Source organism: Silene latifolia, chromosome 2 (assembly GCF_048544455.1).
Source record: "Silene latifolia isolate original U9 population chromosome 2, ASM4854445v1, whole genome shotgun sequence".
Classification (NCBI taxonomy): Eukaryota; Viridiplantae; Streptophyta; class Magnoliopsida; order Caryophyllales; family Caryophyllaceae; genus Silene; species Silene latifolia.
In genome coordinates, this window is record NC_133527.1 from 92,722,015 (window position 1) to 92,735,336 (window position 13,322).

The 13,322-nt window shown below is 39.2% G+C and overlaps 1 non-coding gene across 1 annotated transcript; it reads left to right on the forward strand.

Moving 5' to 3' along the window:
- Positions 1-9,129: 9,129 nt before the first annotated feature.
- Positions 9,130-9,236, forward strand: LOC141644567 (small nucleolar RNA R71). Its single transcript, XR_012544180.1, has one exon. It is a non-coding gene; the product is annotated as a small nucleolar RNA R71 (small nucleolar RNA).
- Positions 9,237-13,322: the final 4,086 nt, after the last annotated feature.

The window sequence follows — 13,322 nt, forward strand, 5'->3', positions numbered from 1 at the left end:
TTTAATCATTTATTGAAACTGATGTTTGTTGTGTCTGTGTCTTTGTCACCTATCTCTTTTGGGGTGGCCTATGTCGATCCATATGATATCCTTTGGTCATATGGGGAACAGGTTACGTTCATGTTATTTGGATAGTACGCGGGAGACGGGACGAGCTTGATGATATCACGAGATGAGTCTAGTTGGCTAGAAGAGTATAGATTTCACGAGTTGTATTTTATTTATTCATTTGTTTACATTTATGTAAATCATTAAACATTACAATAATAAAATGTTCTTTGATTGGAGTTTCGAAACCCTGCCTTGGGAAACAGAGATGGTATCGCTCCAATTATCTTGGCCGGATAGTTGGGGTGTTACAAAGTGGAATTAGAGCGACGATTTTGGAACCTAAACCAATGAACCAAAATGAACATAGGTGTGTCTAATAAAATGAACCCGACATGAGTACAGTAGGAGGTCGGTTTTGAGTGAGAAGGACCCCTCATTTCAAAACTAGATCCTATTGTTTCGGTTGGTCACTACGTGGGTGGTTACGAGTCGGGAAACGTAACGTGATATGTAGCATGATGATATGCGTGGTCGGTCCGCTTTGAGCCTAGATTTCGGTTACTTGTCGTTAGGAGCACCTAGGCCAAAACAATATTTATAACTTCACAAACAACTCTACTACTAGTAAAGAGGCAAGTAAAGGTCGGATCCCAAGGGACGGGTATTGATGTAGGATTTTCGATTGCAAGTAGTGGTGTCTAGGGGTGTCACAATTTGGGTTGAGATAAGAAGATCACTAAACTAAATAACAATAAAAGTAAACAAGCAAGTTGACTAAAATGCTGTGTAAACAATTGATTAAAAGCACTAGGGTGTCATGGGTTCATAGGGGATTCATGGGAATTGATCATACAAACATATTCTCAAATTATAAGCAAGCAATTATTGTTGTGATAGGATCGAGTTGGTTTATATCTTACAATCATAGGAAGGTTTGGGTGCTGGAGCCGAATCGATTTGATTGTACAACACCTACAAGTCAACTTAATCCTCCCTACTCAACTATATGCATAGTCTAATGAGACTCGAGTTGGTTTATGTCTTACAAGTCTCTTTGAAAAGGTAAGTGATGGGTAAAAAATGCAAGGATTCATAGACTCACATTTCATCAAACATAACATGTGCATAAGTTGAGATCACAACAAGCAAGCAAATAAATTATGTGAACATATTAGATTAAGCATGAATCATCCCCCATGTTGGTTTCCCCTAATTCCCCATTAACCCTAGTTAAGGAAACTACTCACTCATTATCAAGTTCGACATGTTAATAAGGTTGTCAATCATATTAACAAAGCAAAACTTAATGAATAAATGAAGATGATTAACAATAATTAAAAAGGGATTAAGAGAATTATAACTAATAATGATTCCAAAATAATAATGCAAAGAATAATAGAAGTAGTTGATGATTGATGGAAGGTTGTCAATCTCCCAATAAACCCAAATAATCTTCAATTACCTAAAATAAAAGATGAACAATAGAGAAATTAAGGAAATGAGATTTGTATTAATACTTGACTAGAAGTTGATTATAAGATTAAAGAGAGATTAGAATAATATAAACTACACTAAAGATTGATAAGAAGAACATGATAATCTAATTAGACTAATGGGGTATTTATAGTGGGGATTAGATGCACAAATTAGGGTTACTAAGGGCTTAAATGACGATTAAGTCCTTGAGGAATCGCTCCTCTCAAGAAAATATGCGGGTCTCCTTTTAGCTAGTCTTTCAAAAATATGCGCATCTCGAATGGAGAAGGAAGAGGACGTGTTGCTCTGGAGGACAATCCGAGCGTCCAAAAGGTTGGGACGAGCGGATTGTGTGGGTGCTGGACGAGCGGCCTGGCAGCTTGGACTAGCGTCATGTGGAGCTTCTGGACGGGCGTCCCGAGGGGTGAGACGCTCGGACCTTGGTTCAGCTTGCCATTTCTTCTTTTCTTCTTCCAACAATCCTTCAGGATTTTGTCAGGGATGCAAGGATCTTCTTCATCATTGCCCATTATGTACAAAGGCCTTCTAGTCTTGTCTTCTCTTTGATGCTTGGTCATTAGATTTGATCAATTTAGCTCTATTTTGCCATGAAAATGCAAGGTTTGCACTCCTCTCCTACCAAGGAAACAAAACCTCAAAGAATATGCAAAACAAAGGACTAAAGATAGTAAATGACCCAAATATGCACTAAAAAGCATAGGAACGAGGCTAATTCGGGGACTACATATGCTCAAATATTGATCACATCAAATATCCCCAAACCGAACCTTTGCTCGTCCCGAGTAAAGAAGTGACAAAACTAGGACCCTTATTTAAACTATCCAACTAATATAGCCGATATGAGACAATTAGCGGGTCTCACTCCGCACCTTCAACTCACAACAAGACAACCATGATGTAGGATGCCTTCTTGTAAGGCAAGGTAGGTCTTGCCAAAATGGCGACACATCCAATCATTAAAGCACACAAAATCAAGTAATGGATGCATCTACAAAAAGAATAGCCACTTTCCTCATCTAAGTGACGGAAATTATCTAAAGGGGAAGCAATTCAAGGGTACACACTCTTTCATAGATATGGTTTCTTCAAACTACTAGGCCTAGAAGGATACCAATAAATCACCTCCAAGTTGTGTCAAGCTAGGGTACCTTTGTCCTCAATCGTTAAATGCTTTCGTCAAGAGTAGACTCCCTATGGTGTTAGAAACACTGGAGGATCGCGGAATTCCCTTCTTGCCTATACAAGAAGAAGGGTCGTCCTCTCTCTACCATGCACGAAAGTGAATACGATGGATAAAGGGATCAATAGTATTTGAGTTTTATGTGGGAGTTTGCTTTTGTTGTTGTTTTTCCCCGCAATTTCTTGTGGCATTTGACATTTGAGAACACTTTCTTTTTGCCATTTCTTTTGATTTTTGGCATTTCAATACTTGACAACTTTCAACTTTTTGCATTTTCTTTTGAACATTTGCAAAGTCACTCAAATTAGTAACGAGGGTGCCTTATTTTTGAAGCATAGGAGTTTTCATTTTTTTGTTACTCCTCTTTTCTTTTGATGCATGTACAAACTTTTTGGCTTTTCATTTCATTTATTGAACTCCAATTTTGAACAAATTTTGTGCCCATTTCCTTTTATGACAAAATGTATGGTAGAACATGGATGAATGATGGTTGCATGGTTTCAAGGGTCACCTTGGAATAAACGGTAGCCAAGGAGTTATCACGCCGCAAGGTACTCTTGACTAGGCCTTAATCCATGGGTCAAAGGATACTAGCATGACACATCCTAGGGTGTTTTACAAGTATTCTAACAAGCAAAGTCTTAAGAAGAAAAAGCATCTACTAGGGCCTATGTACACTTGTCAAGCTTCCCAAATAGATGGTTTCGCAAAATTTTTCCTAAATGCAACTATATGCCATCATGCAACTAACATATATACATCCTAATGCATATGCTTCTACCAACTAATATGCCAAATAATCTAAATGCAAGTCCTAAATTCACATTGTTTATACCGCATCAATCAAAATAAAGCCACATAGTCATTAACATAAAGAGGAAAAAGGAGATTGTAAAGATCATACCATGCGGTCTTCAATATCCTCATGTCTCGGATGTGGTGTAGTCAATCAATGTGAACAAGGATGAACAAACACAATATATACAAAACAATATATACAAGATTATACTACAAAGGAAATGAACTTGTTTTTGGATTTTCAATTTTTCAATTTTTTTGGATTTTTCGAAATTTTTGATTTTTTTTTGGATTTTGTATAAAAGTCAAGTTATAATTTAACATCCCCACACTAGTATGGGCATTGTCCTCAATGGCCAATACGATAGGAAATTATGCAATGAATATGCATGATTTCTAAACTAAATGCAAACTATACTAAGCTACACTACATGATGCATGTGTTTTTGTTATGGCGGAGAGAATAATTTAAATTAGATCCCAATGCATATGCATGGACTTCCCCAAACCAAAATAGACATTATTTCTAATGTCATGAATTTCGGGGGAGTTTATGCACATGGATGCAATGCATGAAATTAAAGATTGTCATTTTGGATTTTACAAGTCAGGAACAATAATAATGAACACCTTAATGAAGCCAAGGTGTTAGTCCTCTAATGTTGCTAGGACTCCACAAAATAATCAAGGTAAAATAAAAGCAAGAGAAGTAGACAAACCATAAGGGAGGTGTAAGAATGTAGAAGCCTCCAAAGTTTGCTAATCCTCACCCATTGTATCATCATCATCATCATCATCATCATCATCATCATCATCATCATCATCATCATCATCATCATCTTCATCTTCTTCCCTTGAGGCATCATCAACCTCTATAGATGAGGAATCATGTCCACTCTCACTTTCACTTGCTTGTTCTTCCTCACTTTCCTCTTCCTCTTCTTGGAGTTCTTCTTCTTGAACCTCTTCTTCTTGTCCTTCTTCATCACCACCCTCTTCAACAACCATCTCCTCTCCACCCGGTCTACCACCACTAGGAATGCTAGGAAAGAATACTTCTCTATCCGCCCAACTAGGCAAAGGACAAGACGGATCAAGAAGTCCTTGCCTAGCTAGATGTAGGAGGGGCGGATATTGGGCCTTGTAAGCATCCACTCTATCATTGTTAGCTTGCTTATGCATTTCCCTCATGAGTAGAGTCAAGTAATAATTTGCCACTTTGAAATCTTTGGGTTTGAACTCGTGGTATTCAAATGGGTAAGGTGAGGTGATAATGGAGGAGGAGGGCTCGACAATTTTGCCCCTTTGTTGTTGAATGATATACTCGGTCTCTTCGGAGAGTGGGAGAAGGTAGTTCGGTCGGTGAACATTCAATCGGCAAATTTTGGAAGGTAAGGTGAAGGATCTAGCTTCATTTGTTAACCACCCATATTTGTTATCAAGAGTGTCGTGATTGACCCACTTGAACTTGTGAATCATGATGTCTATATCAACAAGATGGCCTCCTTTAACCAGCACATAAGTGTTGTTTTTGTTGAAATCCCGGTTAAAATGCTTAGCCAAATGGGTAACTAGTCCTCCATTGACAATAAAGGCGGTGCCTTCTTTGCCACAATCGACATTAAGCCATCGTTCCACCAAAAGTCTTAGAGCATTGTATGGCTTGGTAAATTCCCTCCCAATGTTCAAGGCCGACTCAAGAAGAATAAAATCGAGTTTGGTAAGATGATTTGTGCCATTTCTAGCTATCAAAGTATTCCCAATGACCTTATGCCATACTCTAATGCCCGGATGGTGGACTAAGAGAGCACGACAATCATGAAAGCGTATGAATTTCTTTCCGGAAATTGCCATCCAAAGAAGAGCGGGGTCATACTTGATAGGAGTCTTTGTATATTTTGGGTTATCACTAAGGCCTAATATCTTACCCAATTCTTCATAAGTTATGCGTCTATCAACATTTTCAAGACGAAACTCGATGTTGGTTCGCGTCTCCACCCTTGTGACTTTCAAAGAACTTAAGAATTCCAGGGTGAGGGAGGAGTATGTCAATTCTTTCATTGTAAACAATTTACCCAATCCCATAGACTCAAAGAAGGTTTTGGTTTGTTCAAGAACACCCAACTTTGACAATGCATCTTCACAAATAAACTTAGTAGGCATGATGGTTTTCTTAGCAAAGAGAATGAATTTCTCCCTATGAGAGTCAGAAGTGAAAATTACCTCCGGATAATTGGATAATTGTTCAATGACCGGAGTTGTTGATGTTGTAGCTTCCAAAGGGGGATTTTGTTGTTGAACCTCCAACCGTGCCTCATAGACTACCAATGCCTTTGACAATTGTTTTGCTTGAAGAGCTAGTTGCCTTTAGGAAAGTGTCTTCTTTTGGGGTGCCTTGTTGCCTCCTTTAGTTCTTGCCATTCTCCTTTGCTTGATTACACCAATGAAAGATTGAAATCTTCAATTTTTAGTGATACCCAAATCGATTTAGGATGAATGAATGTTGCTTTGTATCCTAAAAATCGACTCAAAAGTTGAAGATTTTGGTGTTTGAATCACTTGTTGTTGCAAAAGGAGTGATTAATTTTTGTTGTGAGGAAGTTTGGATTTGATTTGGTTGAGGAAATTTGATTTTGTTGATGGAGTGGATGAGGGTTTTGGGGTTTTGGGGTTTTGGGGTTTTTGGGTTTTGGGTAGTGTTGTAGGTTGAAGAAATGAGAATGAAAGGGAGAAGAGGGTTTAAAACACCCGTTATATTTGAAAATGCAGTGGAGGACGAGCGGACCAGGTGTCGGGACGCTCAGATTCTTCAATGGTTGGCTCAGGAAAAGACGCCACAGGACGAGCGTCTTTCTGGAAAGACGAGCGGATTCTTTGTGGAGGGACGAACGTCTTTCTGGGTGGACACTCGAATTCCTTTACAGAGAAAATCCCAGATTTTTGGAGCAAAAAGACGAGCGTCTTTTGTGAAGGACGACCGTCCAGAATGAGACGAGCGAATTCTCAGCTGAGACGCTCGGATTCATTGTCAGACCAGGTTTTTGATTTCTGCAGCTCTACCAGACAAACGTCTGGTGACTTTGGACGCTCGGGTTTCGTCAGGACGAGCGGATTGTCCACTTGGCCGCTCGGATTCTTCCTTGACCACACAGATTCAGGTCCATCCGTGGGTACTTCGTAACCCGTGTCATTTTCATTCTTCAATTCTCGTGTTCTTCATTGTAGGGGCACTACAAAGGCATGAATAGCCTAGGCAATTGCTATCCCCACACTAAGGTAAAGCACTAAACATCAATAAAATAATAAGTCCCTCCCTCACTTCTCTCAAAATGATGAATATCTTGATCAAGGCACAAAAAATAAAAATCCAAAAATGACAAAAATGCAATGTAATAATTGAAATGTAAGTTAGGGAGTTAGAATATTTAAAAATGGTGGTTTAGGGAGGACTCCACGAAATTCTCATCCAATGTGAAATGTCAAGGGGGAGCACGTTCAAGTTGTTGTTGATGTTACTCAACACCTTGAAGAAGTAGTCGAAAGCTTGCTCATTATCATGATAAAGGTCCTCAATAGATTTTTGCACTTGTTGTTCTCCATGATGGTCTTGGTTCATAGCATTACCAATATAGGGATTGAATATCCCTTCAAACTCATCATCCCAAAGACCGAAAACTTCGTCTACTTGATCATTAAAAATTTCTTGAGTTGACGGAGACAACTCTCCTTCTTTCTTGTCTTGGCCAATGAGGCCATCTTCTTCACTTGTCACGGGTGAGCTTTTCAAGCTCTCATTGTTGCTATTTCTTTGTTCTTTTGATGGAGCATCATCCACTTTCTTTTTCCATTGAAATTCCAACTTCTTCCTATCATCCTTCCGGCTATAGTGATCAACCATAAAACATGGCTCATGCAATCGGGGAGCTCTCATTGTCTTGTCAAGATTGAAAGTGACGGTTTCATCTCCCACTTCAAGGGTGAGTTCTCCATGTTTCACATCGATCACCGCTCCCGCGGTGTGCAAGAAATGTCTTCCTAAGATAATAGAAATGTTGAAGTCTTATTCCATGTCAACAATAATGAAATCCACCGGGATGAAGAATTTTCCAATTCTCACGGGAACATCTTCCCATACCCCTAAAGGTGTCTTTGTTGATCTATCCGCCATTTGAAGCGTGATGTTGGTACATTTGAGTTCTCCCATTCCTAGCCACTTGCTAACCGAATATGGCATGACACTAACACTTGCCCCAAGGTCACATAAAGCTTTGTTGATTGTAGTGTCACCAATAGTGCATGGAATGGGGAAACTTCTCGGATCCTTGAGTTTTGGAGGTGAACTCCTTTGAAGGATGACACTACTCACCTTAGTGAAGGCAATAGTCTCAAGCTTACGGATTGATTTCTTCTTCATAAGGATTTCCTTCATGTACTTCGCATAGGCCGGAACGTGATTGATCAATTCTGTGAAAGGAATCGAGACTTCTAAATTCTTCACAATTTCCATAAATTTTCCAAGTTGGTCATCAAACTTAGGCTTAGCTTGACGACTAGGGAATGAAAGTCTAATCATAATAGGCTCCTTCTCTTTGGCCTTTTCTTCACTTTTCTTTGAAACTTCTTGATTGGTGGGTTCTTCTTCCCTAGAGTTTTGCACAACTCTCTCCTTGTCAGTAGCTTCCACAACTTCATCCTCAACTTCCTTCTTTAGCTCTTCATATCTTGTACCACTCCTCAAGTGAATGACACTAACCGTTTCATGTCTTGGGGGATTACTTTAAGGTGGTAATTGCCCCTTTTGTCTTTGAGAGCTTAAAGATGCTAGTTGGGTCATTTGAGTTTCCAACATTTTTGTGTGGGCTAGGATGTTGTTGATGGTGATGTCTTTTGCTTGGCTATCTTTTTGCATTTGAGTAAAAAATTCTTGTTGATTCTTTTGCATTTGGAAGACCGCTTTTTGAACATCAATACCTTGGTCATTTTGTTGATTGTATGGAGTTTGATTTTGATAACCTTGGTTATGGTTGTAAAAGGGTCTTTGATTTTGGTTTCTCATGGGAGGTGGGGTGTATGTTGGTTGAGGGTTTTGAACATTTTGGCTTTTGTATGAGAGATTTGGATGGAATTTGGTGTTTTCATTGTAATAGTTGGAATAAGGGGTACCACTTTTGTATGCTTGAAAAGCATTCACTTGCTCTTTTGTTCCCCTACATTCACTTTGGTCATGTCCCAAAGTTCCACAATTCTCACATATCCCACTTGGGATTGATGAAGATGCCACTATGGCATTAACATGATGCTTTGGTGAGTTTGATGCTCCTTCAAGCTTAGCCATAGCCTTCTCAAACTTCAAGTTGTTGGTATCAATATGAGCACTAAGTTAAGCACCCAATTGAGTAATAGAGTCCACTTCATGATTTCCTCCTCTAGTAGCCTTGCGAGGTTTACTATATTGCGAATTATGGACCGCCATTTCCTCAATCTTGTTCCAAGTTTGATTATCGTCAACTTCGGTGAACATACCATTTGATCCTATGTTGAGAATGTTTCGGGAGTCTTCATAAAGATCATTCCAAAATTGTTGTACCAAGAACCACTCGCTAAGTCCATGATGAGGACATGAGCGACAAGTTCCTTTGAATCGCTCCCAAGCTTCATACAAAGATTCTTCGTCCCTTTGCTTAAAACCCGTAATTTGAGCTCTTAGCATGTTAGTCTTTTCCGGAGGGTAGAATTTTTTGTAGAAAGCTAGAGCCAACTTCTTCCGAGAATCAATTCCAAGAGTAGCCTTATCAAGGCTCTTCAACCATTATTTTGCGGTACCAATTAGAGAAAAAGGAAATAAGACCAATCGAATTTGGTCTTGAGTCACTCCGGTTTGTGAGATCGCATCACAATAGTCACAAAAAGTCTCCATGTGAGAATGAGGGTCTTCACTAGGCATTCCCCCAAATTGGCTTCTTTCGAATAATTGGATAAATGCGGATTTTGCAATGAAATTTCCGGTTAAGTGTTGTGGTGTGGGAGTTCCATTGGGTAGGTTCTCCTCGGTTGGTACGGAATGTGATGAAAACTTAGGCATTGTGGGTTGATTCTGTGGTTGATTTTGTGTTGGGTTCTCCTCACCTTCTCTTGAAAAAGGGTTGATGAACTCAATAGTATTTGGTTGAATATCTACAACCTCACCAATACCTCTCAAAGTGTTTCTAGCAAGTCTTCTATTGGTTGTAAAAGTCCTTTCAATTTCGTGATCAATGGGTAACAAGTTACCTTGTGATCTTCTAGACATGCAAAATATCAAACAACTTGAAAACAATTAGAACAAACCTTGAGGAGTTTTACTTCCCCAAGGTAAAGAAAGACACAACTAATAAACACCGTCCCCGGCAACGGCGCCATTTTTGGTCGGTCCGCTTTGAGCTTAGATTTCGGTTACTTGTCGTTAGGAGCACCTAGACCAAAACAATATTTATAACTTCACAAACAACTCTACTACTAGTAAAGAGGCAAGTAAAGGTCGGATCCCAAGGGACGCGTATTGATGTAGGATTTTCGATTGCAAGTAGTGGTGTCTAGGGGTGTCACAATTTGGGTTGAGATAAGAAGATCACTAAACTAAATAACAATAAAAGTAAACAAGCAAGATGACTAAAATGAGGTGTAAACAATTGATTAAAAGCACTAGGGTGTCATGGGTTCATAGGGGATTCATGGTAATTGATCATACAAACATATTCTCAAATTATAAGTAAGCAATTATTGTTGTGATAGGATCGAGTTGGTTTATATCGTACAATCCTAGGAAGGTTTGGGTCCCGAAGCCGAATCGATTAGATTGTACAACACCTACAAGTCGACTTAATCCTCCCTACTCAACTATATGCATGGTCTAATGTGACTCGAGTTGGTTTATGTCTTACAAGTCTTATTGAAAAGGTAAGTGATGGGTAAAAAATGCAAGGATTCATACGCTCGCATTTCATCAAACATAACATGTGCATAAGTTGAGATCACAACAAGCAAGCAAATAAATTATGTTAACATATTAGATTAAGCATGAATCATCCCCCATGTTGGTTTTCCCTAATTCCCCATTAACCCTAGTTAAGGAAACTACTCACTCATTATCAAGTTTGACATGTTAACAAGGTTGTCAATCATATTAACAAAGAAAAACATGATGAATAAATGAAGATGATTAACAATAATTAAAAAAGGATTAAGAGAATTATACCTAATGATGATTCCAAAATAATAATGCAAAGAATAATAGAAGTACTTGATCATTGATGGAAGGTTGTCAATCTCCCAATAAACCCAAATAATCTTCAATTACCCAAAATAAAAGATGAACAATAGAGAAATTAAGGAAATGAGATTTGTATTAATACTTGACTAGAAGTTGATTACAAGATGTAGATACCCAGTATCTGCTGAGACTCCAACAAACACCCGATGATTATCGGACTGCAACATGCTTTGGAATCGCGGCGTTTGATCGACAGTTTGTGTACAACTTTACTTCGGAAAACTTAAAACGATTTCGAAAATAAAATATTTCAAAACATTTCAAAATACCTGGAGTGTTTAATGCACGACGACGGGTCACAATGACACTAAATAGAGTCAAAACCGACACCGGACCAAAAACCGACTCAAAAATTCAAATCCCGACTCCAACAACGAGTCAAACCGAGTCAACCACCAAAAACAAAACATTTCAAACCTTCTACCTTAAGTTTTCCCGGATTCATGTTGGTCAAGTACCAAACATGTGACTATAAAACCTAGGATAGAACAAATCATGATTGCGTTTGTTGTGAAAGTGACAACACAACTCGAAGAACCGCGACGTGGCTCGCGCCTCTTTGAGCAGCCCAAGTGACCACGTCGCTCAAAACTCACAAAACCACTCATTCTCCTATAAATACCCCTCAAAGGCCACTCATTTTAGACTTACGCGAGTGTCCGCCCCCTCTTTTCTCCCTTAAAATTCTCGACTCGACTTCTTAAGTCACAACCCGACGCGTATTTACGACCTACCGATCATAAATACAAGCCTTACACATTGTTTGGTACCGTCATCGTGTATTAAATCACTTGACCGACCACTTCGACCACTACACCATCACTAACATCAAAACACTCTTTTTACTTACCAAAACGGTTTTAAACCGAGTTTTTTCCGATCAAACAAGTTGTTACACTTACGTCGGTCACTCGCCATAACCAAACATGTAAGAATGCGGGTGTAAAAATCCTCTTTTATTATGTTTTCATTTGTTTCATGACTTTAACATGCTAAAACGTGCATAACATGAACTAAAACTTGGAATAAACGAGCCAGAACTGATTTTTGGTCTGAGGCAGAAGCCCCTTAGGTCGCCAGCTTACCCGCGCCTAAATGGGGTGTTCAGACCAGAGACCAACCGTGTTTGTTCTCGTCATTTCCCTTTAATTCATTTTCATATTTGTAATCGGTTTTTACCATTCCAAATACTTTCGAACCCTTTTTATTTTATTTTATTTCAATTGTTTTTACCATAAAGCATTCTTCACCCTTGGTTCCTCGTACCATGACGGTTAGATCCGTGTTTCGGTGATAATATTTGGTTAATGACATTTAAAAGGTATTTTAAAACCTTTTTTTTCATTTCTTTACATTTTCAAACAAACATATTAGTCACCAACACAAAGTCATCCTTGGTTCTACATACCATGCCGGATTTTAACCCGGTTACGATGATGAGTATCGACTAATCACATTCAAATGGACTTAAAACAATTAGTCCATAATTATGGTCAAAACTATTCGTGTCAAGTTTGTCAAGTCGAACCCGACACCGAATATTATCCAAATAATGATGATTATTCGAGTCTAGTTCTTCAAATCAACAAATGCGGTCTAAATGACCCCTTCAAATCAAACCGGGTTCAAATACCCATTTTCAACACGTTTATAACGTCTTCTAAAAGGTCAGAACATGGCACATAAACCGTGGGCTAACCCGCGCCTAAACAAGCCTTCCATTTCTCATTTTCAAAACCAGAGGGAAGCCCCTTTGTATTGCCGGCTGGCTCGCGCCTCATATAGCCGTCTGGTACAGGGTCTGTTCCCTTCCAGCATTAGTCTAGGACGATCCCGACTCCGGTTAGCCCGGATATAGGACGGATCAGATGACTATTCAAAATCATATTTGCAAAATGCCTTACTAAGACAAATGGATCATGTTATGCACCCTAAACCTAATACGGTAAATGGATGTTTAATTCCGTCTTGCATGCGAATCAATCGTTAATCCAACTCGACATCTTATACTTGATAGTTGGATTAAATCAACCGACTTAGAAAGGTCTCACATGTTAGGTTTAAATTATTGAATGTGCATTCATGCATTTAAACCGTTTTATCAACTTTTGCATTCAACCAACCAAGATCGATCAGTAGAGGCCGCTAACGCGGGCGGGATTGGGTGTCTGATTAAAGGGCTTCCCAATACGTACCTTCACCTCTTACTCAGAAACTTTGGATAGTGGACAACCTTATCCAGGGCGTACGAGAGTCATTCTAGAGATAGGATGCTAAAGAGGGACGATTTCCTTATCTTTAGTACCTATGTCAAACGCTGCTTTGTGCTTCGATTTGACCGAGGTATAAAGTGGAATTCGAACGGGTTCCAGGTATCCCACAAATGCTTGGTGGCGACTCCGAACATCTCTAATCGTTTCGAGACCCTTACCGAGACGAAACCGACCGATCTAAAAACGATCCGGTCGAAAGCATTTTTAACGCCGC